General features: G+C 51.0%; 1 protein-coding gene across 2 annotated transcripts in view; it reads left to right on the top strand.

The window, feature by feature from the left end:
* Positions 1-606: 606 nt before the first annotated feature.
* Positions 607-24,894, top strand: part of LOC137618731 (zinc finger protein 454-like) — a 199,935-nt gene continuing 175,647 nt past the window's right edge. For both annotated transcript variants that reach the window (XR_011039830.1, XM_068348900.1), the window contains exon 1: positions 607-754. The gene's annotated coding sequence lies outside the window, so the exon portion shown is untranslated. The remainder of the gene's footprint in view (positions 755-24,894) is intronic.

The raw sequence follows: 24,894 nt of genomic DNA, 5'->3' as shown, positions 1-24,894 counted from the left end.
AAAGTAAAAACTCAAAAATGAAATAAAAAGTAAAGTTGCAAATAGAATTAAAATAAAGATAGAATAAAAGAAAGCATAAATGACCAAGGTAAGATTTGGAAACAGTAATGACAGAAGATATTATGTATGAGAACTTAACACCAAGGAAGCTGTGATAGTAATGAAGACAAGAGTGAATATGATAGAATTAAGAAAAAAATATATAGAAACAGGAATGATAATGATAGGCTTTTTGTATTGTGAAGTCAGATAGATGATACTATGGAGCATATGTATTGCTGTAATGAATTAAGAAAATTTAGAAATAATGGCATAGAATTAGGGAATTTAGAAACACCAACTAAAGAGGTTACCCGGTATATTAGAAAGGCCTTTAAAGTTAGAAGTAAACTTATGTAAGCTATAAAGCTATATGTGTAGGAGGTAATTAATGACAATGAATTTTATGCAGATTAAAGCGCTTTTCTACATCTCATACGCTTCTAGCAGTGTGCCCACAATCACAGTTTTGTGGATAGAACAACGAGGAATTTCCGTGTTGTGGAGAGAGCAACGAAGAACGCTTCCTTGGCTCGTGAAACATGAATTTGTTTACATCGAAAGTGTGACTCGGGATAGCTGTTCCTTCCAAGGCTCGGATCCTTTTAACTCTTGTAGTTAATTATATAGTAATTCTAAAGAAATGCCATAATAACTGCTTGTTAATTGACTTGTGTTCTTACGGTCAGAAGAAAATGAAGAAGAAATAGCCTTGGTAAGTTTGCCTATTTATCATCGTAGTTTTCTATCGCTGTTGGTTTGTAGGACGACGAACCCAACCCCATAAATCGTCGTATTAGAAGTATTTAGGTGTATTTAGGTATTCTTGGCCCCTCTTCATCCCCTAGTGATGTCATGCTGACATAAGTAAAGTTAGATGTTTCTATTTTAGGGGGTGTATGTGTGATGACGGCCGAATAAATATACGGCATTGTAGGGGAGGCCGCAGGGTGGCCTTAGCGCCCCCCCCCCTCCGATAGGTATGTAGGTAAGGACACGGCTTGGAACCTTTGTATATCAGCGGCCAATTCCTCAGGCATTGATTAAAAAGCTAGACTTTCTCCCCTAACCTAACCTACAAGCCGTGTCCTTACCTACATACCTAACGGGGCGGCGGCTAACGCCCCCCTGCGACCCCCCCTTTCACTTCCATATTCTAAGTTAGCCATAATAATACATACAGGTGGCCGCTATCATACATACACCCCCACGGTTTGTAGGTTGGGGGGATAAGTTTACGGGGGCCGCTATCATACATACACCCCCACGGCTTGTAGGTTGGGGGGATAAGTTTACGGGGGTGTATGTATGGTAGCGGCCACCTGTATGTATTATTAATATGGCAGTGTAAGGGGAATCGTTAGGTATGTAGGTAAGGACATGGCTTGTAGGTTAAGGGTGAAAATTTAGGTTAGTTAACGTCAATTTTAATCAACACATGAGGAACTGGCCGCTGTTATACATAGGCTCAAATAATGGACACCAACTAACGTAAATTGGAGCCTTTGAATAACAGCGGAGGAGGAACTGGCCGCTAATTTACAAAGGCTCTCTACTTTAGACTAATACATTATTTTATTTTGTTAAATGAAATTGAATTTCGCTTGATAATATTACGGTAGAGTCCCACCCAACGCCATTAGTGCTTGCTAGTAGGCTATATAGGAGTTTGATGTTTGTTTTTCTTAATTTGCGAGCGCACGGCATAGCAAAAACCATTGGTCTCTCAAAATAATACTGAAATCTAATGGTTCTTGCTCCGCCGTGCGCTCGCTCGGGAAAAAAGAAGAACATCAATCTCCTATGTGCTGGCAAGCAGTAATGGCGCTGGGTCGGACTTTACCGTAATATTACCCTTCGCTTTTTCCATGCCTGATTTAACCTGCATCCGACGATGTACAAACCTTTAGAATAGTGATGTCAGATACAGTGATCCCTCGCTACTTTGCGGTTCGACTATCGCGGATTCACCACTTCGCGGATTTTTTTCATAACCCATGTATATACATATATCGTGGATTTTCCGGAAATTTCGAAAATACCGCGATGTGACCGATGGTGTGAGATTGGAGAAAGTAAGGAAAATTGAATCATGATTGATTTTCAATATAAATGAAACTTTGAGGAGCAACAAAGATATCATTTGTTAGAGAGATAGAGAGAGGTAAGGAATGGGAGTTAGTGAAAAGTAGCCCACAGAGAGAGAGAGAGAGTGTGTGTTGTTTTAAATGTAATGAATAAAAAAAATTTGATAGGTTATAACACATTGGTGCTTATGTAATATCAACTGTATAGACGGTTTGAATAAGTTAAGAAATGGTATAAACGATACTTTGTTAGTGTATTCGTACGCTCTCAAGAGTGGCAGCTAGATGTCAGCTGATCTGATCACAGCCAAAAGTAAAACAAAAAGAAGTCAACAATACTCGATTTTTAAAACACACCCGAAATTTAAAAACAAAAGTACATGCTTTCTTAATGTGAAATTAACTTTTTAAAGAGTAGCAATTTTCTAGAATAAAATGATGTTTCCCAAAAAATTGTGGTTTGCTGATGAAATCGGATGCCTTATTTTTAGCAACGATTGAAATGGATGTAAACTCAGCATAATTTTTTCGTTTCGTATTTAATTGACACTAAGAAAACTAATTTTAGTTTCTTCATCTATATGTAAGTATTGTATAACACGAAGAGAGAGAGAGAGAGAGAGAGAGAGAGAGAGAGAGAGAGAGAGAGAGAGAGAGAGAGAGAGAGAGAGAGAGAGAGAGAATAAATCAGCTGTTGTAATCGAATGCCGTGTTTTTTGTTTCGTGAGAATTTCATCGCCACGACAAACAACAACATACTGTACTGAACTTTACAGTATTATACAGACTACTGTAATATGATAAAATAAAATATTTGTAATAACCTATTTTATATGAAATGGGGCTATTTTTTTGTTTAGAATTTACATTTATGTACGTAAAACAATATCTCTCTCTCTCTCTCTCTCTCTCTCTCTCTCTCTCTCTCTCTCTCTCTCTCTCTCTCTCTCTCTCTCTCTCTCTCTCTCTCTCGTAAATTGTTTTCCTGCTTTGCTATGTATGTATGATTTTATATAGATACGGTAAATAATATTTGTAATAATATATTTTCTAAAAGCTTTTACTGTGTACACTAAATGCGTTTGTTTCTTCATTATGATCAGAGATAAACGTAAACAGAACATTGGTTGCCATTTTTTATTGTGCTTTTTGGCGTGTTTAGGAAACGCATGATATAAAATCGCCTTTAATATTTGTTCCTGTTTTAGTTTAGGGTACTGTAGTACATGCATTAAGTATTTTGTACATTAAAGGGTAGTTTGTTAACAGTACTACGTACAAGGGAAGGTTTTAAAAGTCTGAATATACATGTTAAATAAATACGTAAATATGGTGTCACTACTTCGCTGATTTTCACCTATCGCGGTCGGGTCTGGAACCTATCTACTGCGATAAACGAGGGTTCACTGTACTCCAGTTGAGAAGCATTGACCCCTGAGCATCTCCCCCCATAGCAGAGAAATGGTAATGAAATATAATAATGGGGAATTATGAGCATTTATGTAGAGGTAGTCTATTTGATCCGATTTCCGCTATAAAAAGAAAATTGTACTGAAGGATATTCGTTTCGCATATTTTATATCACCTAGTAAGTTGTGTGTAATAGATTACCATACAAAGATGCATCATACCCTAGAATTGTCTTACCTGATTGAGGAAGAGAAACGCAAGGAACTTTGTAACAATATGGCAATCATTGGAAATGTAATCTTTTGTTGAAATAAGTTTTCCCATATATTTTTATGTTAGGCAAGGTAGCCTAAGGCGTACCATTAACACCTAGGAGGTACTAATGACGAAAATGAATCAGGCTTATATTAAAACTTCACTAGCAAGGCTGAGTTTAGATGCCATACTAATTTAAGCTTAGCCTAAGCACCCATAACAATATATGTTTAGTGATTAGCGGAAAGTTGGCTGAGAGCAGGTGCACAGTTGCATGTGTTGTCCCTATACTGTCTGTGCTTTGTTAATTGTTAATAGATATTTGAAAATCTTAGATGAATCATCCACAATCATACACGTACTAAGGTTACCATACATGAAACATACAGATGCAACTTAATTTTGTTAAAATTTGAATATCTTTATGATTGGCAACCAAGAAACTTGAGGTATTGCTTTCGGGAAAGCTGAGAAGACAAGCCATTAGAATTTTAGCGTCAGTTAACAATCCATTCCGTTAGTTAGTGGGGGGTAGGAGGGTAACTAGCTACCCCCTTCACTCACACACCTGTAACTTTGCTTGACTTTTTCTTTTGACTCAGATGGAGAACGGTAGTTGCCGCTTTTCCTCCTCACCATTGGTTTGGACTGCCACTAATCTGTATTTGTTCTGTAACTGACATACAAACCACGCTAATAGGGGTATTACTTTCGGCGTAGCTGAAATGACGAGTCATTAGAATTTTAACGAGGGTTTACTACCTCATCGCTAGTTAGCGGGGTAGGGTAGCTTGCTACCCCCACCCCCTCACACACACCTGTGCTTGAGCTCACTTTGCTCTCAGCTCGGATGGTAGACGGACGTGTCCTCTCTCATCCTCGCCTCACTCTTAGCAGCCATTAATGCTTTTTTGCTTTTTCTTTGACAGGTTTGAGTGTGAAGTTGGCCTCTATGATTATGCGCACCTGTCCTGGATTACCCGACCGCCCCTGCGGAACATTCATGTCGGCGGTCGAGACAGACCCTCACACCCTTTGCCCTTACTGTAGAGGCCAACGATGTGATAGTGTTAATAAGTGTGGTGAGTGTAGGGAGTGGTCTACCTCCCAGTGGGAAAGGTTTTCTCGGCGACGTAAGAAGAAGTCCAGGCGGGATATTTCTCCTTCGAAGTTTTCTTTGAAAGGAGAAAATCCCAAGGACTCTTCTTCTGTTGCCCAAACCTCCTCAAAAGCTCCCGTTCGATCGGTCTCTTTCGAGAGACCGTCGAGTGGTAGCGTAGACCGTGGTTCTGTTTCCCAAACTCGGGGTTCGAGAGATGGTGTTGCCTCCCCTAGCGAAGCAGCTCCACCTCTCTCCCCGGGGGAGGATTTACCTTTAACTAATTTGTTTCAGCTTTGGTCTTCCTTGGGGCTCGAGGGTTTGCCCTCCAAGGAAGCTCTTCTTGACATCATCCGATTGGGTGCCTCTGTCAAACAATCGCTGACTTTGGTAGAGGTTGATCCTCTGTCAATTGTTGACGTTGTGGTGTCAGAGGTATCCAATGCGGTATCTCCTAATACCTCTGCCTCTTCTCATCCCGCAGTAGCTGAAGGCTTAGTTTCTCCCGTTCCTGCTCAACCTACGAGGGAGAAACTAAGTCCAGCAGTCTCTCCTGCCGGAGGTTCTTCCCCTAGGGGGAGTTCACTTACAGAGCCTCCTCTTCGGAGGACTGCAGAAGGTCAGCTCGCTGATCCTACGGCCCCCAGAGGGCGCATACGTCGCAAGGCTCGCCTTCCTCTTCGCTGGAGAGGCCTTCCTTCACCTTATAAAGCGGTGAGGAGGCGCCTCTTCGGTTCATCATCATCGTTACGGTTCGCCGCAGAGGAGCCTCATCAGCGTTCACTGACTGTTCCTGCTATGGTCCTGGACCTCTCTGCGGATCGTTCGTGATCCCTTTTCGGTGGTAGGTCGTCCTTTCAAAGGGCACGCCGACCTTCCACCCGACAGACCTGCTGACCTGCCGTCGCCGTTCCTGGCAGCTGATGCGCTTTACGCACCAACGAACCCTGTCTATCATGATAGTCAGGCACCGGTCCCTATTACGGGGCAACAAGGGCGTACGCGCCATCATGCGCATACGTCCCTTACGCGCCGTGATGGTCATGCGCGCCAACGGTCTCCTGTGCTCACCTGCGCGCTATCAACCTCCTGCACGCCAACAATCCCCTGCGCGCCAGCTCCCACGTACATTTATCTCTCCTGCGCGCCCACGATCTTCAGGTCTGGGAGCTGTAGTGAAGTCAAGGACTTCACCTACACACCAGCGCTCGGCAACGCGCCGCTTGCTGTCTCCAGCGCGCCATCCCTCGCCAGCGCACAATTGCGCGCGTTCACTTGCTCGCGCCCACGAGGATACGCGCGCGCGCCCTGCGCGCCCACCCTCATCTCCTCCAGCTGTTATACGCCGCCATCCTGACGCGCGCCCGCAAGATGCGTGCCCACACTCACAGGTTCCGACTGCGCTCCTGCGCGCAAGGGATATCTCTCCTGCGCACGGGCGCCTACGATATCTTCTGGGGCGCACGCCCACGGGTCCATCATCCTGATCCTGCAAGCCCACGCGCGCGAACATTCACCAGTGCGCGAGTGCACAATCAGCCTCCTGCGCACCCTCCTGTGTCTCCCGCACACGCTTCTACGCACCATCACTCGCCTGCGCGCCCGCGCATATGCACGCTCATCAGCAGTCCCCCGCGCGCAACCCCGGGTATTCCCCATCGCGCGAGCTTAAACACGCTCCCCGCGCGAGCGCCAATACCCTCCCGCGCACGAGGCTGCAGGACAACGCACGGCAAGGTCGCCATCTCCACATTCCCCTTCCCACAAGCGCAGAACAGCGCGCTCGGCGGTGGAAGGGAAGCTTCCAGAAAGGTCCAGGAACATTTCTTTTTTTCAGGCGAATCCCCCTATGGAAACTCCTCCCTGGGATCTGTCGATCCCGGTCCCTCCAAAGGGAGTGTTTGACAGCGCGGTTACACAGGCTTTCAAGCCTGTTCTCTCTGAATTGGTGATGGTTCTCTCCCCTGTCAGACGAGGATTTCCCGTCCTCAGGGGAGTCACGTGAGGTGAGACGTTCCCCCATCGCACAAAATGAGGGAAACCACACCTCGCTTTGAAAAGTCTTCCCCGGGTAGGGGTGGAGATGAACTTGCCTCCGTCTTTGTTGGAGTCCTGCATCGCTCCCAGGAGGGAGTCGAAGGACTCAAAGACAGTGCCAAAATCCTCGACGAGACTTAGGACGAAGCCAGCTAGTCACTCGGAGAACGTCCGCGATTCTCCCCAAGAAGAGCCTTTAGGGGACAGGAGCCTTCGCTGCAAGTCCGACATCCGGAGGAGAACTACAAGAGTCAGAGCATGCATTTTGGCAGGTTCTGACTCTTATGAGGACTCTCAATGGGTTTGCCGACCCAGAGATTCCCCCTCGAGAGGGCATAGACACGGTCTTGGACCGAGTATTTGGAACTCAAAAACCTTCCAAGGCCAGTGTGGCTCTGCCCTGGTCTCAGGGGGTTAAGAGTACCAGGGACAAGATCGCGGTCGAGCTCTCTGAGTTAGCATCCTCCAACTGCTCCAGTGCCGGCAACAAGCTTCTCCCACCTCCTGTGTACAGTAGAGGAGGTACTTCGAGATACTGGAGGAGCCTTGTTTAGCTCTTCCTCTTTACCATTCTTTGGAAGAGCTTACCAGGGGAGTCCCTCTTCAGAGACTCTCCAACCGGCAGGTCTCGTTCTCGGCAACTGAGATCCTTAACCAGGAGAAGGTTGTGAAGTGTGCTGGATATCTGGTTAGGGACCTTATCCTGATACGTTCGGAGGATTTCTCCAAAGAACGTACCAGGAAAGCTATGGAGACGTTCCTCCTCTCAGGCACTCGCGTAACCGAGTTTCTGGCCCACCAAGTTTCGAACTTGTGGGCGAACACCATCCTGAAACGTCGGGATGCGGTGGCTGAGAGGTTCCATCAGAAGGTCCCTAGTACCGAGATAAACAGGCTCAGGCATTCTTCCTTGGAAGGAACGAATCTGTTTGAGCCTAAAGACGTGGAACATGCTGCTGAGAGGTGAAGGAAATCCCACCAAGACTCCCTCCTGCATAGGGCTTTGACATCCAAGCCCTATAAGCCTCCAGCGTCCCAGCAGTCCCGTCCTACCAAGACCACAAAACTTACGGTAGCAGCGAAGACAGTGGTGTCTAAGGCAAAAAGTCCTCCAGGGTTAGGTAAAAATCCTAGAGGGCGCAGCCGAGGCCGCAAACGCTAGGATTGGCAGTCCCCCTGCATGTCCACCAGTGGGGGGATGCCTACAAAGTTGCGCAGACAGGTGGCAGCAACTCGGGGCCAATTCCTGGACGATTTCCGTAATCAGTCAGGGATATCGCGTCCCGTTCACAACATCTCCACCTCCCCTGATGACGAATCCAGTGTTATTGAGCTTCCTTGCCAGGGGATCAGCAAGGGGGCAAGCCCTTCGGGCAGAAGTCCAGACCCTGTTGAAGAAGGGCGCTCTTTAAGAGGTCCTCGTCGGGTCCCCAGGCTTCTTCAGTCGACTCTTTCTTGTAAAGAAGGCGTCTGGAGGCTGGAGACCAGTCATCGACCTCTCGGCTCTGAACAAGTTTGTCAAACAAACTCCGTTCAGCATGGAGACCGCAGAAACGGTCAGACTAGCAGTGAGACTGCAAGACTTCATGTGTACACTGGATCTGAAGGACGCGTACTTCCAGATCCCAGTCCATCCGTCTTCAAGGAAGTACTTAAGATTCAGCCTAGACAACAAGGAGTACCAGTTCAAGGTGCTGTGTTTCGGTCTCTCCACAGCACCACAGGTTTTCACCAGAGTGTTCACCCTAATATCTTTGTGGGAACACAGGATCGGCATCCGTTTCCTCCGTTATCTGGACGACTGGCTGATCCTAGCAGACTCGGTGTCATACCTTCTTCAACACCGAGACAAACTTCTGGGACTTTGCCAGGATCTGGGGATCATGGTAAATCTCGAGAAGTCCTCTCTGCTTCCCACGCAAAGACTGGTATATCTAGGCATGATTATAGACACCAATCTCCACAAAGCCTTCCCATCAGATGTCAGGATAACAAGGCTGAGGAAGGTCGCAAGCCCTTTTCTCAGACGAGAAGATCTTCCAGCCCTATCGTGGTTACGTCTCCTCGGTCACCTCTCATCTTTGGCTCGTCTAGTTCCCAACGTTCGCCTCAGGATGAGATCCCTGCAGTGGCGACTCAAGTCCCGGTGGAATCAAGGTTACGATTCCCCGGACGCCACGATCCCTATGGGGGGCCCACGCACTGCACCACACGACCTCAGGCCTGTGGTCAGAATCAGAAAAGTGCCTCCATATAAATCTTCTAGAGATGAAGGCTGTTTTCTTGGCCCTTCAACAGTTCCAACAATACCTGGCGGGTCACTCTGTGGTGGTGATGAGCGACAACTCCACAGTAGTGGCTTACATCAACAAACAAGGAGGTACCTTTTTGAAGCAGCTATCCCATCTCGCAGTAGAGATACTGAGATTGACCGAAGTCCACTCGATTCCACTATCGGCACGTTTCATTCCAGGCAAGAGGAATGTGCTCGCCGACAATCTGAGCAGAGCATCTCAGATAGTGAGTACCGAGTGGTCTTTGGATCATCTAGTAGCCAACAAAGTCCTGACTTTGTGGGGTTCCCCGATTGTGGATCTGTTCGCAACAGCTCTGAACTTCAAGCTTCCGCTGTACTCCTCAGTCCCGGATCCCAAGGCGCTCTGGCAAGATGCCTTCCACCTTCCAACAACGGTGGGACAACATCGACGTTTACGCCTTTCCCCCGTTCTGTCTGATGAGGAGGGTGCTCAACAAGATCAGAATATCGGTCAATCTTTCAATGACCCTCATAGCTCTGCTATGGCATCACGTGGAATGGTTTCCGGAACTTCCGAGAGAACTCCCTCCGTGGCACGATCTACTCAGACAACCACATGCCAACATCTTCCACAAAGTCACGCCTGGAGACTATCCAGCATCTCGCTGAGTGAGGATTTTCGCAACAAGTTACAATCAGGATGTCTGGACATCTGCGAAAGTCTGCATCTGTCTACCAGGCAAAGTGGAAAGTCTTCTGTGGTTGGTGTTGTGGAAGGGGTATCTCTCTACTCGATGCCACTATTCCAACAATAGCGGAGTTCCTCGTGTATTTGCGGGAAGAAATGCGTCTTTCAGTCTCAGCGGTGAAAGGCTATCGCTCAGCCTTAAGTCTAGCCTTCAGGCTCAAAGGAATGGACATTTCTTCTTCACTGGAAATTTCCCTACTCATACGAAGTTACAAACTTACCTGCCCTCAGTCGGAAGTGAGACCTCTCTATGAACCATTACGCCAGGCTTCAGATCGCCACCTAACTTGAAAGACGGTGTTCCTACTAGCTTTGGCTTTGGCCAAGCGGGTTAGTGAACTTCATGGTCTCTCGTATGACATCGCCCATTCAAGGGGATGGGGGAAGGTAACGTTCAAATTCGTCCCTGAGTTTATTGCTAAGACTCAGAATCCGGGAGTAGCGTACCCTCGGTTCGACTCCTTCCAGATTTCGAGTCTCCGTTCTGTAACAGATGACCCAGACCATCTTCTACTATGCCCAGTAAGGAGTTTGAGGCTATATCTCAAAAGAACAGCTGCAGTCCGTGCTCAGGTGCAAGCGTTGTTTGTTAGCACAGGGAGGACTAGGAGGAGGGTCACCAAGAACACCATCTCAGCATGGATTCGTAGGGTGATCCATCTGTCCCTGAATCCTGACCCTCCTCCGTCACGTCGCCCTAGAGCACATGATGTCAGGGGTGTATCTACGTCTCTGGCCTTCAAAAAGAATTTCTCAGTGACGCAGGTTATTCGAGCTGGGGTGTGGAAGCGTCAGACAACCTTCACAGCCCACTACCTGCAAGACGTGACCCACAGGAGGCTCGATACGTTCTCTATCGGCCCTGTGGTGGTTGCACAACAGCTGGTTTAAAACCTCAAGGTCCTTATTGGACAAGTAGCAGAAGGTTGAGGGCATTGTTACCCAGTTTTAGTCTGCATGAATGAAAAGGCATGTCTGGTCCTTATTCTTTTCTTCATCTTCCCCTCTCTTGGGGGATAGCAGCATCCTGGGTTCTCTGCATAGCTGACCTCAAACCACTGCAGGTAAACCATTTGTTCCGTAACCGAAATACAAACCACGCTATTTACATAGGGTATTACTTTCGGCGTAGCTGAAATGACGAGCCATTAGATTTTTAACGAGTGTTAACTACCCCCGCGCTAGTTAGCAGAGGGTAGGGAAGGGGTAGCTTGCTACCCCTCCCCCCCACACACTGGTGAGTTGTCTCACTTCACTTTTGGCTCGGACGATTTACAGATGTTTCTGTCTTCGTCCTCGTTGTTGACAGCCTTAATTTGTTTTTTTGCTTTTTCTAGATTCTGTGTGTTTTGGAAGTTGGCCTCGACCGTCGAGGTCGAATTCGCCGTAAGGCCCGTCGGCCTCTCCGCAGCAGAGGACTTACTCCTCCCTATAAGTGATTTAGGAGGCGCCCCTTCGGGCCTTCCTCGCCAGCTCCTTCCCCTGAGGAGGAGCCTCCTCATAAGGAACAGACCATCGCAGTATCATCCCTTGACCTCTCCGCAGATCGTTCGCGATCTCCTTCGCCTGCCAGACCTTCTGACCTGCCTTCTCCGTTCCTGGCTGCAGATGCACTTTGGGCGCCTTCTCTCCCTGTCATCCGACAGGCACCGATCCCTTCAAGGAAAAGGTACTCTACCCACGGTGTAGGTAAATCCCTTGAGCGTCAGGGTTCCCCTGCGCGTTTGCGTACAGTAGCGCACAAGTGCTCTCTAGAGTTGCAGTCTTCGGACTCAACTCGCCAGCGATCACCTGCTTACCAGCGCTCTCCTACTCGCAGGTCTCCTGTGAATCAGCAGCGCCCTCATGTTCCTGATGTGCGCAAGGCTCACCTTCGTTCTCCTGAGCGCCTTCGTTCTCCTGCGCGCAGACGCGCAACTACGCAGCCTGTTCCTGATGCGCGCCAACGATCGCCGCCGCGTCCACGATCGCCAGATCTGGACTTATGCAAGGGTTCCATCCCGTCGCCTCGCCCTCGCGCCCCTGCTCAACCTTCTGCTCCTGCGCAGCAGCGCACGCGCTCTCCGGTGCGCCCATCTAGAGCTCCTGTCCGCGAGCGTTCGCCTGCGCGTTCTTCTCCTTCCATCTCTTCGGATGCGCACAGTAACCTTACTGCTCGCCAACAATCTCCTGCGCGCCCACGCGATCACTCGCCTGTGCGCAAACGCCCTCTTCAGGCTGATCGCTCCAGATCTACGACTCGCCCGCGCGACATCGCTCACCAACGCGCCAGCGCACGCCGCCTTGCAAACGCTCGCCAAGTCGCTCGCGACATTGCTCTTCCGAACATCACCGTTCACACTACGCGCCGCCAGCGGTCTCCTAGTTTTCAGCGCACCCCTTCACCTAGGCGCCCACACGCACCTTCACGTGCGCGCCAACGCGTCCCTGCGCTAGCTCGCTCGCGCGCCCACGCGCATTCTTCTTCACACGGCAACGCGTTTGCGCTTTGAAAATCGCCCGCGCGCGACCCCTCGAATGCTCTATTGCGCGAGCGCCGCCGCGATCCCCATTCTCGCAGGGGTCATCAGCGCGGCCAACTGATAGGGACGCGGACTTCCAAATCTTCCTCTGGATCGCCACCGTGCAAGCGTAGGACTACCTACCAGGATCAGGACCAGGAAGGATCAACGGAGAGGTCCATGCAACATTCTTTTTCTTCTTTTCAGGCAGGCCCTGTGGTGTCCACTCTGAAGGGTCAGGAGATCCCCTTCCCTCCAGCAGGGATAACTAACACTGCGTCAGTTACCCGTCAGTCTTGGTTCCGTCACATAATGAACGCAGTGGTACAGGCTGTGAAGCCTGCCCTCGTTGATTTGGTACTTAAACCAACGACAGACTTATCCCCACTGAAGAGAAGGAGAGGAGTGGACTTCGTGGTGACTTCTCCCCGGGAGAAGTTGGCTCCCAAGAGGTCCGTCAGGAAGGCTCCTTCCCCTTCGCGGTCGGTTTCTCCTTCTCCCATGGACGAAGTTTTTCCGTCCTTAGGAGAATCCAGTGAGGCAGGGGTTTCTCCCACGGCACCAATGGGAAGAACCCCTCCTCTTAGGAGAGAAACTTCTCGCGAGGAAGGTTCCTTCCGGACCTCTTTGCTGGAGTCCTGTATTCCTCCTAGGAGGGAGCCCAAGGACTCCAAGACAATTCCTAAATCGTCATCCAGGATCCGTCCAGAGCCAACCAGACCCCGGGAGAACGTCCACGTGTCTCCCCAAGATGAGCCTTTGGGGACCGAAGACTTAGCTGCCAGTCCGCAAGGAGGAGAGCAGTTTGAGTCAGAACACGCTTTCTGGCAGGTCCTAAGCTTGATGAGGCAACTCAACAAGTTTAAGGATCCGGAGGCTGCCCCTTGAGAGGGCAAGGATACGGTGATAGACCAAGTCTACGGCACCCAGAAACCTCCTAAGACCAGCGCAGCGTTGCCTTGGTCCAAAGGTGTGAAAGAGGCCAGGGACAGGGTCGAAGCCCAGCTCTCTGAGCTCCCCTCCTCCGGTCGTTCTTCTGCCGGGCACAAACTCCTACCGCCTCCTTGAGTACATCAGAGGAGGTACTTCGAGATCATGGGGGAGTCCAGTATGGCTCTTCCACTACACCATTCTGTGGAAGAGCTGACGCGGGGAACTTCTCTCGAGAAGCTCTCCGCTCGGCAGGGGACATTCTCGGCGCCGGAGATCCTGAGCCTAGAGAAGGTCGCGAAGAGTGCCATGCAGGCAACTTCGGGGCTGGACATTTGGCTAGGATCTCTGGGCATCCTATTGCGCTCTGAGGATCTGTCCAAGGAGAACAATAGGAAGGCCTTGGAGACCTTCCTCCTCTCGGGCACGCGTTCAATCGAGTTTCTGGCTCACCAGGTTACTAACCTGTGGGCTAACTCGATCCTCAAGCGTCGCGACGCAGTGACCGAGAGGTTCCATCCGAAGGTCCCCGTCGTGGATGTCTACAGGCTCAGGCACTCCTCCATCACTGGGAGAGATCTGCTTGAGCCCAAGGAGATAGAACGAACAGCTGAGAGGTGGAGGAGATTGAATCAGGATTCTCTCCTCCAGAGGGCCCTTACATCTCGGCCCTACAAGCCTCCAGCGCCTCAACAACAACAGCAGCCTCGCAAGACACCGAAGCAGGCTCCGGCAGCTAAGACAAGTGTGTCTAAACCGCAGCCCTTTCCAACCAAGGACAAAAGGTGCGGCAAGTCCTCTAGGGGAGGAAAGAATCCTAGGGGTAGCGGCCGAGGCCGCAAACGCTAGGATCGGCAATCCCCTTGCGTGTCCACCTGTGGGGGGATGCCTAAAAAGTTGCGTGCACAGGTGGCAGCAACTTGGGGCCGATTCCTGGACGGTCTCCGTGATCGGCCAAGGTTATCGCGTCCCATTCATGCCATCTCTACCTTCCCTGATAGTGAATCCAGTGTCGTTGAACTCCTATGCCATGGGATCGACAAAGGGGTTAGCCCTTCGGGCAGAAGTCGAGACCATGCTCAAGAAGGATGCTGTCCAGGAGGTCGACGACGGCTCCCCAGGCTTCTTCAGACGACTCTTTCTTGTAAAGAAGGCGTCTGGAGGCTGGAGACCGGTCATCGACCTCCCAGCCCTGAACAAGTTTGTCAAACAAACTTCGTTCAGCTTGGAGACAGCGGACACGGTCAGACTTGCAGTGAGACCGCAAGACTTCATGTGCACACTGGATCTGAAGGACGCGTACTTCCAGATCCCAATCCATCCATCTTCCAGGAAGTACTTAAGATTCAGCCTAGACAGCAAGATCTACCAGTTCAAGGTGCTGTGTTTCGGTCTCTCCACAGCACCTCAGGTGTTCACCTGAGTGTTCACACTGATTTCGTCTTGGGCGCACAGGAACGGCATACGTCTCCTCTGTTATCTGGACGACTGGCTAATCCTAGCAGACTCGGAGTCGACCCTTCTTCGACACCGGAACAGACAGACTTCTGGAGATTTGCCAAGATCTGGGGATCATGGTAAATCTCGAGAAGTCCTCTCTGCTTCCGACGCAACGACTGGTATATCTAGGCATGATATAAGACACCGATCTCCACAAAGACTTTCCATCAGACGACAGGATAGCAAGGCTGAGGAGTCGCAGAACCTTTCCTCAGGTGGGAAGAGCTTCCAACCCAATCATGGTTACGTCTACTAGGCCACCTATCCTCCCTGGCACGTCTTGTTCCGAACGGCCGCCTCAGGATAAGATCCCTGCAATGGCGGTTAAAGTCCCGGTGGAATAAAGGCTCCGATTCTCCGGACTTTCTGGTTCCTATAGGATCCACGGAACTGACGGACCTTAGGTGGTGGCTGAGCGACGAGAACCTTCGAAAGGGAGTGGATCTTCTAGTCCTCCCCCCGGATTTGACTCTGTTTTCGGATGCGTCAAAAGAAGGGTGGGGGGCCCACATTCTGAACCAAAGGATCTCAGGCCTCTGGTCAGAATCAGAAAAGTACCTCCACATCAACCTGCTAGAAATGAAGGCCGTTTTCCTGGCTCTTCAACAGTTCCAACGGATCCTGGCGGGCCACTCCGTAGTGGTGATGAGCGACAACACCACGGTAGTGGCTTACATCAACAAGCAGGGTGGTACCTTTTCTCAACAGCTATCCCATCTTGCAGTAGAGATTCTGAGATGGTCCGGAATCCACTCGATAACACTTTCGGCTCGCTTCATTCCTGGCAATTGGAATGTGCTCGCTGACAGTCTGAGCAGAGTGACGCAGATAGTGAGTACCGAGTGGTCTTTTGATCCTCAGATAGCTAACAAAGTCCTGACTTTGTGGGGTTCCCCGACAGTAGATCTGTTTGCGACAGCCTTGAATTTCAAGCTGCCCCGGTACTGCTCTCCAGTCCCGGACCCCAAGGCTCTCTGGCAAGATGCTTTTCAACAGAGGTGGGACAACATTGACGTTTACGCCTTTCCACCATTCTGTCTGATGAGAAGGGTGCTCAGCAAGACCAGAATATCGGTCAATCTGTCTATGACTCTAATAGCTCCGCTATGGCATCATGCGGAATGGTTTCCGGACCTTCTGTAGCTCCTGACGGAGCTTCCGAGAGAACTCCCCTCACGACACGAACTACTCAGACAACCGCACTGCAACATCTTCCACAAAGCCGTAGCTTCGCTTCAGCTTCATGCCTGGAGACTATCCAGCGTCTCCTTACGGAGAGAGGATTTTCGCAACAGGTTGCGGACAGGATGTCTCATCACCTGCGCAAGTCCTCTATCAGAGTCTACCAGGCGAAGTTCAAAGTCTTCTGTGGTTGGTGTCGTGGGAGGGGTATCTCTCCACTCGATGCCACTATTCCAGCAATAGCGGAGTTTCTCGTGTATTTACGGGAGGATATGCGCCTTTCTGTCTCGGCGGTGAAAGGCTATCGATCAGCCTTAAGCCCGGCATTCAGGCTGAAAGGAGTGGACATTTCCTCTTCGTTAGAACTTTCCCTACTCATACGTAGCTATGAGCTTACCTGCCTTCAGTCAGAAGTAAGACCACCTCCTTGGAACGTGGTTCAGGTCCTCAGGGCTCTGAAGAGAGCTCCGTTTGAACCATTACGCCAGGCGTCTGATCGCCACCTGTCTTGGAAAACGGCTTTCCTACTCGCTTTGGCCTCGGCCAAGCGAGTCAGTGAACTTCATGGTCTTTCTTACGACGTCGCCCATTCAAGGGGATGGGGGGAGGTAACGTTCAGGTTCGTCCCTGAGTTTGTTGCCAAGACTCAGAACCCTGGGGTGTTGGACCCTAGGTTCGACTCCTTCGGAGTAACGAGTCTTTGTTCTGTAACAAGTGACCCAGACCATCTGTTATTATGCCCAGTGAGGAGTCTGAGGCGTTGCTTGAAAAGAACAGCTGCAGTCCATCCTTATGTGCAAGTGTTATTCATAAGCTCAGGAAGGACGAAGAGGAGGGTCACCAAGAACACCATCTCGGCCTGGATTCGGAGGGTTATTCACCATGCCTTAAATCCTGACCCTCCTCCGTCACATCGCCCTAGAGTGCACAATGTCGGGCATCGCTACGTCCCTGGCTTTCAAGAAAAATTTCTCTGTGACGCAGGTCTTACAAGCTGGGGTCTGGAAGCGTCAAACGACCTTCACAGCCCACTACCTGCAGGACGTGACCCACAGGAACCTCGATACCTTCTCTATTGGCCCTGTGGTGGCTGCACAACACTTGGTCTAACCTCAGGCTCCTTAATGGACAGGTAGCAGAAGGTTGGGGGCATTGTTACCCGGTTTTAGTCTGCGTGAATGAAATAGTATTTGTTCCGTAACCGAAATACAAACCACGCTATTTACACAGGGTTTACCTTTTAGCGCAGCTGAAATGGCGAGCTATTAGAATTTAACGAGGGTGTATTACCCCCGCACTAGTTAGCGGGGGGGTAGGGGAGTGGTAGCTAGCTACCCCTCCCCTCCCTCACACACAGATGAATGCTCACTTTCACTTTTGGTTCGGACTGTGACAGACGTCTCTGTCTTGGTCCTCTCTTGGCAGCCTTTGTTTGTTTTGTCTTTACTTAATCGCTTACTTTTCATTTACTGTACTCAATATATATGTAAACATAATTTCATGTTTGTATACATATTTGAGTATAGAAATCAGTAAGTTTCCTTTTCAGATTTGTGTGTGTAGTGTACTTATCCACGTGGTGTCCTCGGCACTTGGCCGCCACGGCGTTATGGGTGGCGATCGAGTTTGACTTATGTCTTTCTCTCTCTCTCTCTCTCTCTTGAGGTCGTTCACCCTTTTACTACGTGTTACTACGCCCTTGTAGCTTCCTTTCCGTGTGGTGGGGTTGCTACGCCGTACGTTTGTCTCAATTAGTTTATGAATCTAATTGTATTTGTTGATTTTTCAGCTTTGTAGAACGATTCCTTTCGGGGTTTTCGTTCTTTCTTTAGTGTTCATTCATTTTTAAATTACATAATTACATAGTTACATAATTATAATTGTTATAATTCTGTTTTGGTTACAGCTCTCCTTCCGTGAGTGTAAGTGGTTGTGAGGGCACGTGCCTGTTGTGCAATTCTTGTTTCCTTTCCCTCGGGATTCCTCTTCGGAGCCTTCCCGGGGGAATGAATGTGTACTAATGTTTTTTTGTTTTATTTTTTTACAGTTACCGATCTAGTTCGTTTCTGTAATATGGCAACGGTGTGAGCTGTCTTGTTGAGTCCTGGGGATTCGGCTGTTGCTGCCTCCCCCCTTGTGTTTTCGTCAGGGGCGTGTCTCCTTCTACTGGAAGTACTCCCGTGACGACGGACAGCTCTCCAGTTCATTTTAGAACTCTCAGGAGGCTTGCCTCCTTGGGCAGGTAACTTTCCTTCCGAGGGAAGTTTTTCCTGTCCAGGCTTGAGTTTTTCCCCTTATGGAGGGTTCTCCTCTTGCCTTTTTTTTGTGGGACTATGCTCTTGGTGCTGAGTGGTCTCACCTGCAGTTTCGCTCAAGGGGCTGGGCAACTGCAGGAGCTCCTCTTCGGAGGATTGCTCCTTTTAGGTCACTGCTGACCAGTCTCTTCTACGAAGTGTTCCTCTTTCGTTCGCGAGAGAGTACACTCATAGAGACTCCTCTTCGGAGGTTTCTTCTGTTGCTGTTGCTGTTGGCCTCCCTCGCCGTAAGGCCCACCGTCCGCCTCGTCGTAAGGGCCTCTCATCTCCCTATAAGGGTGCTTGAGGTGCCTTTTTGAATCTCCGTTTGCAGCCTACAACTCCTTTTTCTCGATCTCCCGCCTTGGTGCAAATGGACAGCAGTCTGATCTCGTCTTCCGACGGGCAACGGTCCTCCCGACGGACAACGGTCTTCCCGATGGACAGCGGTCTTCCGACGGACATCAGTCTCCCGGCGGACAACGATCCCTTCGGGGCAAAGGGTTGCCTCCCACGGGGGTTCTTCCCTTGCGTGTCAGGGTTTCCCTGCGCGCCCTTCTACTGTGTTCTCTCCTGCTCCTGCTCAGTGTTAACGCACAGGCGCTCTTTTGCTCATCAGCGCTCTCCTGTTCGTCAGCGCTTTCATGATGATCATCCCTGCTGTTCCTGTTGGTTCCTGTTACGCGCCCACGTTCGCCCTCGCGATCTAGAACTTCGGTTCAGGTCGGGGTCAAGGACTCTTCTTCTATACGCAGGCTTCCACGCGTAGCCTTCTGCTCGTCAGCGATCATCAGCTCGTCAGCGATCATCAGCTCGTCAGCGATCATCAGCTCGCCAGCGATCATCAGCCGGCACGCCAACGTTCTCCAACTCCCTCTGAAGGAACATGGTTCGCCAGCTACTAGCTCACCTGCGCATGCTGATCGCCATCGCGCGACCCTCAACTGCGGATGCTGATCGCCATCGCGCGACCCTCAACTGCGGATGCTGATCGCCATCGCGCGACCCTCAACTGCGGATGCTGATCGCCATCGCGCGACCCTCGACTGCGGATGCTGATCGCCATCGCGCGACCCTCGACTGCGGATGCTGATCGCCATCGCGCGACCCTCAACTGCGGATGCTGATCGCCATCGCGCGACCCTCAACTGCGGATGCTGATCGCCATCGCGCGACCCTCAACTGCGGATGCTGATCGCCATCGCGCGACCCTCAACTGCGGATGCTGATCGCCATCGCGCGACCCTCAACTGCGGATGCTGATCGCCATCGCGCGACCCTCAACTGCGGATGCTGATCGCCATCGCGCGACCCTCAACTGCGGATGCTGATCGCCATCGCGTGACCGCACACCTGCGGATGCTGATCACCATCGCGCGACCCTGCTCATGCTGATAGCCATCGCACGATCGCCCACCTGCAGAGGCTGCTCGCCATCGCGCAACCGCCCATCTGCGCATGCTGATCACCATCGCGCGATCGCCCTCCTGCACATGCTGCTCGCCAACGCACGATCGCTCACCTACGCATGCTGCTCGACCATCGCGTCGGCATAACACAACGCGCCATCGCCAACCTGCGCGTTAGCGCTCAGCAGCTCACACCGATCGCTTGTTGATCCATATCGCCAGCGGTGTTCCTCGCCCACGCGGCAGCGCGTTTCCTCGCCATCGCGCTAACGCTTGCGTTCGCCGCCTCGGACTCGCGCTCATCCACCTGCCCACCCTCACGACCGCTCGCCTGCGCGCCCACACGCCCACGTGCCTGCACGTCTACGCTCATGCGCGTCCGCGCCCATGCTCTCCAATGTTCACCAACGGTTTTCCATCACGCGGACGGATGGTGTTCCGTCGCGTGAACCTACAGTGTTTTTTCGCACAAACGTCGGCTTATTTCTTGCAGTATCCATTGCTCGTCTATGGGTTATCGCTCGCCGACCACCAGCTCTCGCCCTTCCTACCACACTTGCCCTCCTTCTGCGCTCCTTCGCTCACCTTCGTTTGCGTTACCGCGCATGGGCGCTTCCACGTTCGCCCATGCGAAAAATCTTTGAATTACCGTCGCGCGAGCTCCAGGGCGATTGCGACCACGATTCCCAATGGGGTTGTCGCAGCATGGCCGGCCTGGCGAGTTCTTCTGGAGCGTATTTCCAGAAAACGGCCTCACCCCGTAAACGCAGAGCATGGCACTTGTAAGAATAGGAGAAACTTAAGGGAGATCTGAGCAACACTCCTCTTTCCTGAACCTGGTTAGCCCTTCCCCGTCATTCCCTGGAAGGATTTTTGGCGGGGGGGCTTTCCGTTCGAGATTTCTCCATCGGACAAGGGGTGACTGCTTACCCCTTCCTCTGGAAGCTTACCAGGTTCTTTCCCTCCTCGGTTACGGCCCGAGGTTTGGTTCAAGGAAGCTACAGGAAGATCATGGGTACTTTTCTCCTCTCGAGCTCAAGCACCTTGGCCTTTCGTCGTTAAGTATCTATCTTGCGGACAAGCTCGATCTTGTACCATCTGGACGCTCTGACTGAGGGCTTCCTTCGGGTGTCTCATCTGTGGAGGTCGACGACCTCAGACACCCTTCCATCCTTGAGAAGAGTTTGTTTGTGCCCAAGGACAGAGACTTAGACAGCGGCTGTGCGGAGGAAATCGACTTCCGTTTTCACTCCTCCAAGGCGCTTTCTTCCAGACTCTGCAGGGCTCCAGCGCCCTTTTCTTTCAATCACGTCGGCTTAAGTTATCGGCTACGACAACTGGGACAAGGTGTCCAATTGCAGTTTCCTCCTGTCAGGAACAGATGGCACGGGAGACTCCCCCGGGGGGCATAGTCCTAAAAGGAGTTCACGAACTCTAGGATTGCAGGTTTTTCTCTGGGAGGATGCTTAAGGTTACTCATCCGAATGACAGCTTCCCGATGCCCATTCCCGCACAATCTCTGTGATCAGCCAAGGATATCGCGCCTGCTGTCTCTGTCAGCGAATTCAGTGTCTCTGAACCTCTATGCCATAGCGTCAGCAGAGTTGCCCGGTTGGGCAGAATGATCCATACCTTAGGCGAAGGTCTTCCTTAGGATCATCGACAGCTTCACCCCCGGCCTCCTCAGTCGATCCTTTCTTGTAAGAAAGGATCTGAGAGGGGATGTCCTTAGTCGACCTCTCAGCCCTGATCAAGTTTGTCGAACAAACTTCGGCCAGCGTAGACCAGCAGAATCAATCAGACTGGTAACGAGGCGACAGGACTCCTTAAACCCTGGATCGGAAGGACGGGTACTTTCAGTTTCCATTCCTTCCATCTTCCAGGGTGCTCGTCGAATTCAGCCTAGACTGCAAGTATTCCTGCTTATGATGCAGTGTGGCTATCCCGCCGTGGCATAGCAGGTTTGTTTCCCCAGAGAACTCTCCCTGCCTTCCTCTTGGCCGCTCAGGTGCAGGCTTCCGCCTCCTCTGCTGTTTGGAGGGCTGGTCAACTCCGGTAGGCTCGGGTTCGACCTTCTTCAGCGCCGGGACAAGCTTCCGGATGCTTACCACGAGTGTGGGCTCATGGTATTTTGCTTGGAGCCTTCTCTTCCTCTGCCTCAACATCTGGAGTATCTGGCCATGATATTGAGTCAACGGCCTTACCACGTTGGAAACCCCGCTTCCTGTCTGTCCAGTGAGGTTAAGCAACGTCGGTACTTAGAAGGGTGACCACCTGGGGACGCCAGATTCTGTTACCACATCCTCCGAGCCTTCCTTTCGGTTGACTGTGGCAAGACTGAGGAGAGTCGCAGTACCTGTTCTCAGTCAAGCAGAGCTTTCAGCCCTACCTTGGAACGTTTCCTAGTTCTCCTTTCCTCATTGACCCGTCTATAGTCCGAACGGTCGCCTCAGGATAAGGTCCATGTGGGGCGATCCAAGTTCCGGTGGCTTCAGGCAATGTTTAACCGGACTTCCTGGCCCCTATGGGACCAGCGGAACTATTAGACCTGCAATGGGTGTTGACCTATGGAGCCTCTTGATGGTAGTGGATATTCTCGTCCTTTCCCCACATTCTTGATGCTGTTCTCGGACTCGTCAAAGGAAAGGGGGGGGGGGGGGCATGTTCCGGTCCAGGCCTATGGTCAAGACCTGAAGGATACCTTTCCATCATTCAGGCAGGCTTAGGGGCCTTAGTCTGGCCCCTCTACAGATCCTACAGCTCCTGCCGAGTCGCCCCGTGCGCGTCGACTTCATGATTCTGGCGTATTCTAACCAGCAGGGGACGCATTTTCACACCTTCACATCTTGCAGTAGAGATACCGGGATGATTGAGATTCTCTCAATACCACCATCGGCTCTCTCATTCCAGGCAGGGGAATGTTCTCTCAGACTATCCGAGCAGAGCCTCGTAGAGAGAGTGTACCTGGGGGTCTTTGACCTTGGGTAACCAGCAAGTACTGGTCTGGGGGACCTGATCGCGACAGCTTGGAACCTCAAGCTTCCGCTATTCTTCCCCCCAGTCTCAGACCCCGAGACTCTGGCAAGATGCATTCCGGTGATGGTGGGACAACTTCGACGCCTGCGTCTTCCCTCCCTTTTGTCTGTGGACAATGGGTCTCAACAAGACCAGGTTGTCTGTCAACCTTTCAATGGGAGAGCTCCACTGGGACTATGCGCAGAACGGTTTCTGGACCCTCTGCTTCCCCTGACGGAACTCCCGGGAGAGCTTCTCCCACGGCGCAGACTACTCAAGCAACCACACTGCGATATCTCTCCTGAACCGGGGCGTCGCTTCGGCTTCATGCCTGGAGACACTACGCCTCCTACTCAAGAAGAGACAACCCGCTACAGTCGCGGTACGGAGGTCGCGTCATCTGCGATAGTCATCCACAGGGGTCTCCCAGGCAAAGTGAAGAGTCTAAGGTGGTTGGTGCTGTGGGAGATATACCTCTTCCCTTGAGGCCTCTTCTCCAGCAATAACGGTCTTATTGCCTTTCGGCGGGAGGAAACTCCTTTCCGCTCTCGGCAATGAAGCCTGTCGCTCAGCCTTTCCCTGACCTTCATGCTTAAAGGAATAACTTTTTCCTGCCCGCTGGATCTATCCTCGCTCATGCGAAGCTACGATCGTCCCTGCCCTAGTCGGAGGAAGACCTCCAACTTGGAGCATGGCTCGGACTTTTAGTCCTTTAAGAGATCTTCTCAAGACCCTTTATGACAGGCCTCGGATTGTATTCCGCCTTGGGTCTCCTGCTCACTCTGGCCACGGCCAGTGTGTAAGCAATCCTCTTGGTCTCTTATGACTCCCCCCTTCTAAGGAAGAGGGGAAGGCAACATTCAGGCTCACTCCTGAGTTGTTGGCTAGACTCAGAATCTGGGGGTCCCGGCCCTTCGGTCCGATTCATTCAAGATTTCGAGTCTCCATTCTGTATCTGATGTCCCAAGACCTTCTCTTTCTTGCCAGTAAAGGAATCGAGAGGTTAGCGCTGGGAACAGCTGCAGTTTGTCCTCAGTTGCAGCCGATTTGGGAGCACAAGGAGGACATGGGGGAGAGTCACCAGTATACCTCTTCAGCCCGGACTCAAGGACATTCATCTCGGCCTGTCTCCAGACCCTCCCCCGTCACGTCGCCCTACAGCACGATGTTGGATACATCGCAACGTCCCTCGCCTTCGAGTAATACTACTCTGTGACGCAGGTGCTACAAGCTGGAGTCTGGAAGCGTCTAATGACCTTCGCAGCCCGCTTCCTGCAGGGCGTGACCCACAGGAGTCTCGATACGTTTTCTATCGCTCTGTGATGGCTACACAACAGCTGGTCTAACCTCAGGCTCCTTTTTGGACAGGTAGCAGAAGGTTGAGGGCATTGTTATCAGGTTTTAGTCTGCATGAACGAAAGAAGTATGTCTGGCCCTTTCTTCTTTCTTCATCATCCCCTCTACGGGGAAGCAGCATCCTGGTCTCTGCATAGCTGACCTCGAACCTCTGCAGGTAAACCATGCTTCCTTGTGTTCCGAGTATTGAGTCAATACTGTCGCGTCCCCCATACCCTGACGAGGTGGTATTGGGAACGTCCTAACCCAGAGTTCCTTCGGGAACTCCAGGTCAACTGCCTAGGACGGGTCACACTTCTTCCTTCACACACAAGCTTACGTAGGCCACATGGTTCCTTGCGAAGCAAGGAACTTGTGAGGTGCAGGGACTCCTTTTATCGAGTGCTACTCACTCGGATTCTGAGTCCCCGGGTAAAGCCAAAGCCAGTGTGGCTGGGGACTTTCCACCCTACCTAAGGGGTAAGTCACCCTGTGTAAATATCGTGGTTTGTATTTCGGTTACGGAACAAATGACAAATTCGAAGATAATTTGTATTTTTCCTAACCATACAAACCTTAGCTATTTTCACACATTTGCCCGCCAGCCCTGTCCCCCAAGACAAGTCCTACCTCTAAGTGAAAGTGAGCATTCATCTGTGTGTGAGGGAGGGGAGGGGTAGCTAGCTACCACTCCCCTACCCCCCCGCTAACTAGCGCGGGGGTAATACACTCTCGTTAAATTCTAATGGCTCGCCATTTCAGCTGCGCTAAAAGGTAAACCCTGTGTAAATAGCTA

Source organism: Palaemon carinicauda, chromosome 25 (genome assembly GCF_036898095.1).
Source record: "Palaemon carinicauda isolate YSFRI2023 chromosome 25, ASM3689809v2, whole genome shotgun sequence".
In the NCBI taxonomy this organism is placed as follows: Eukaryota; Metazoa; Arthropoda; class Malacostraca; order Decapoda; family Palaemonidae; genus Palaemon; species Palaemon carinicauda.
Note: the sequence above shows the minus strand (reverse complement) of the source record. Positions and strands in the feature narration are given on the sequence as shown.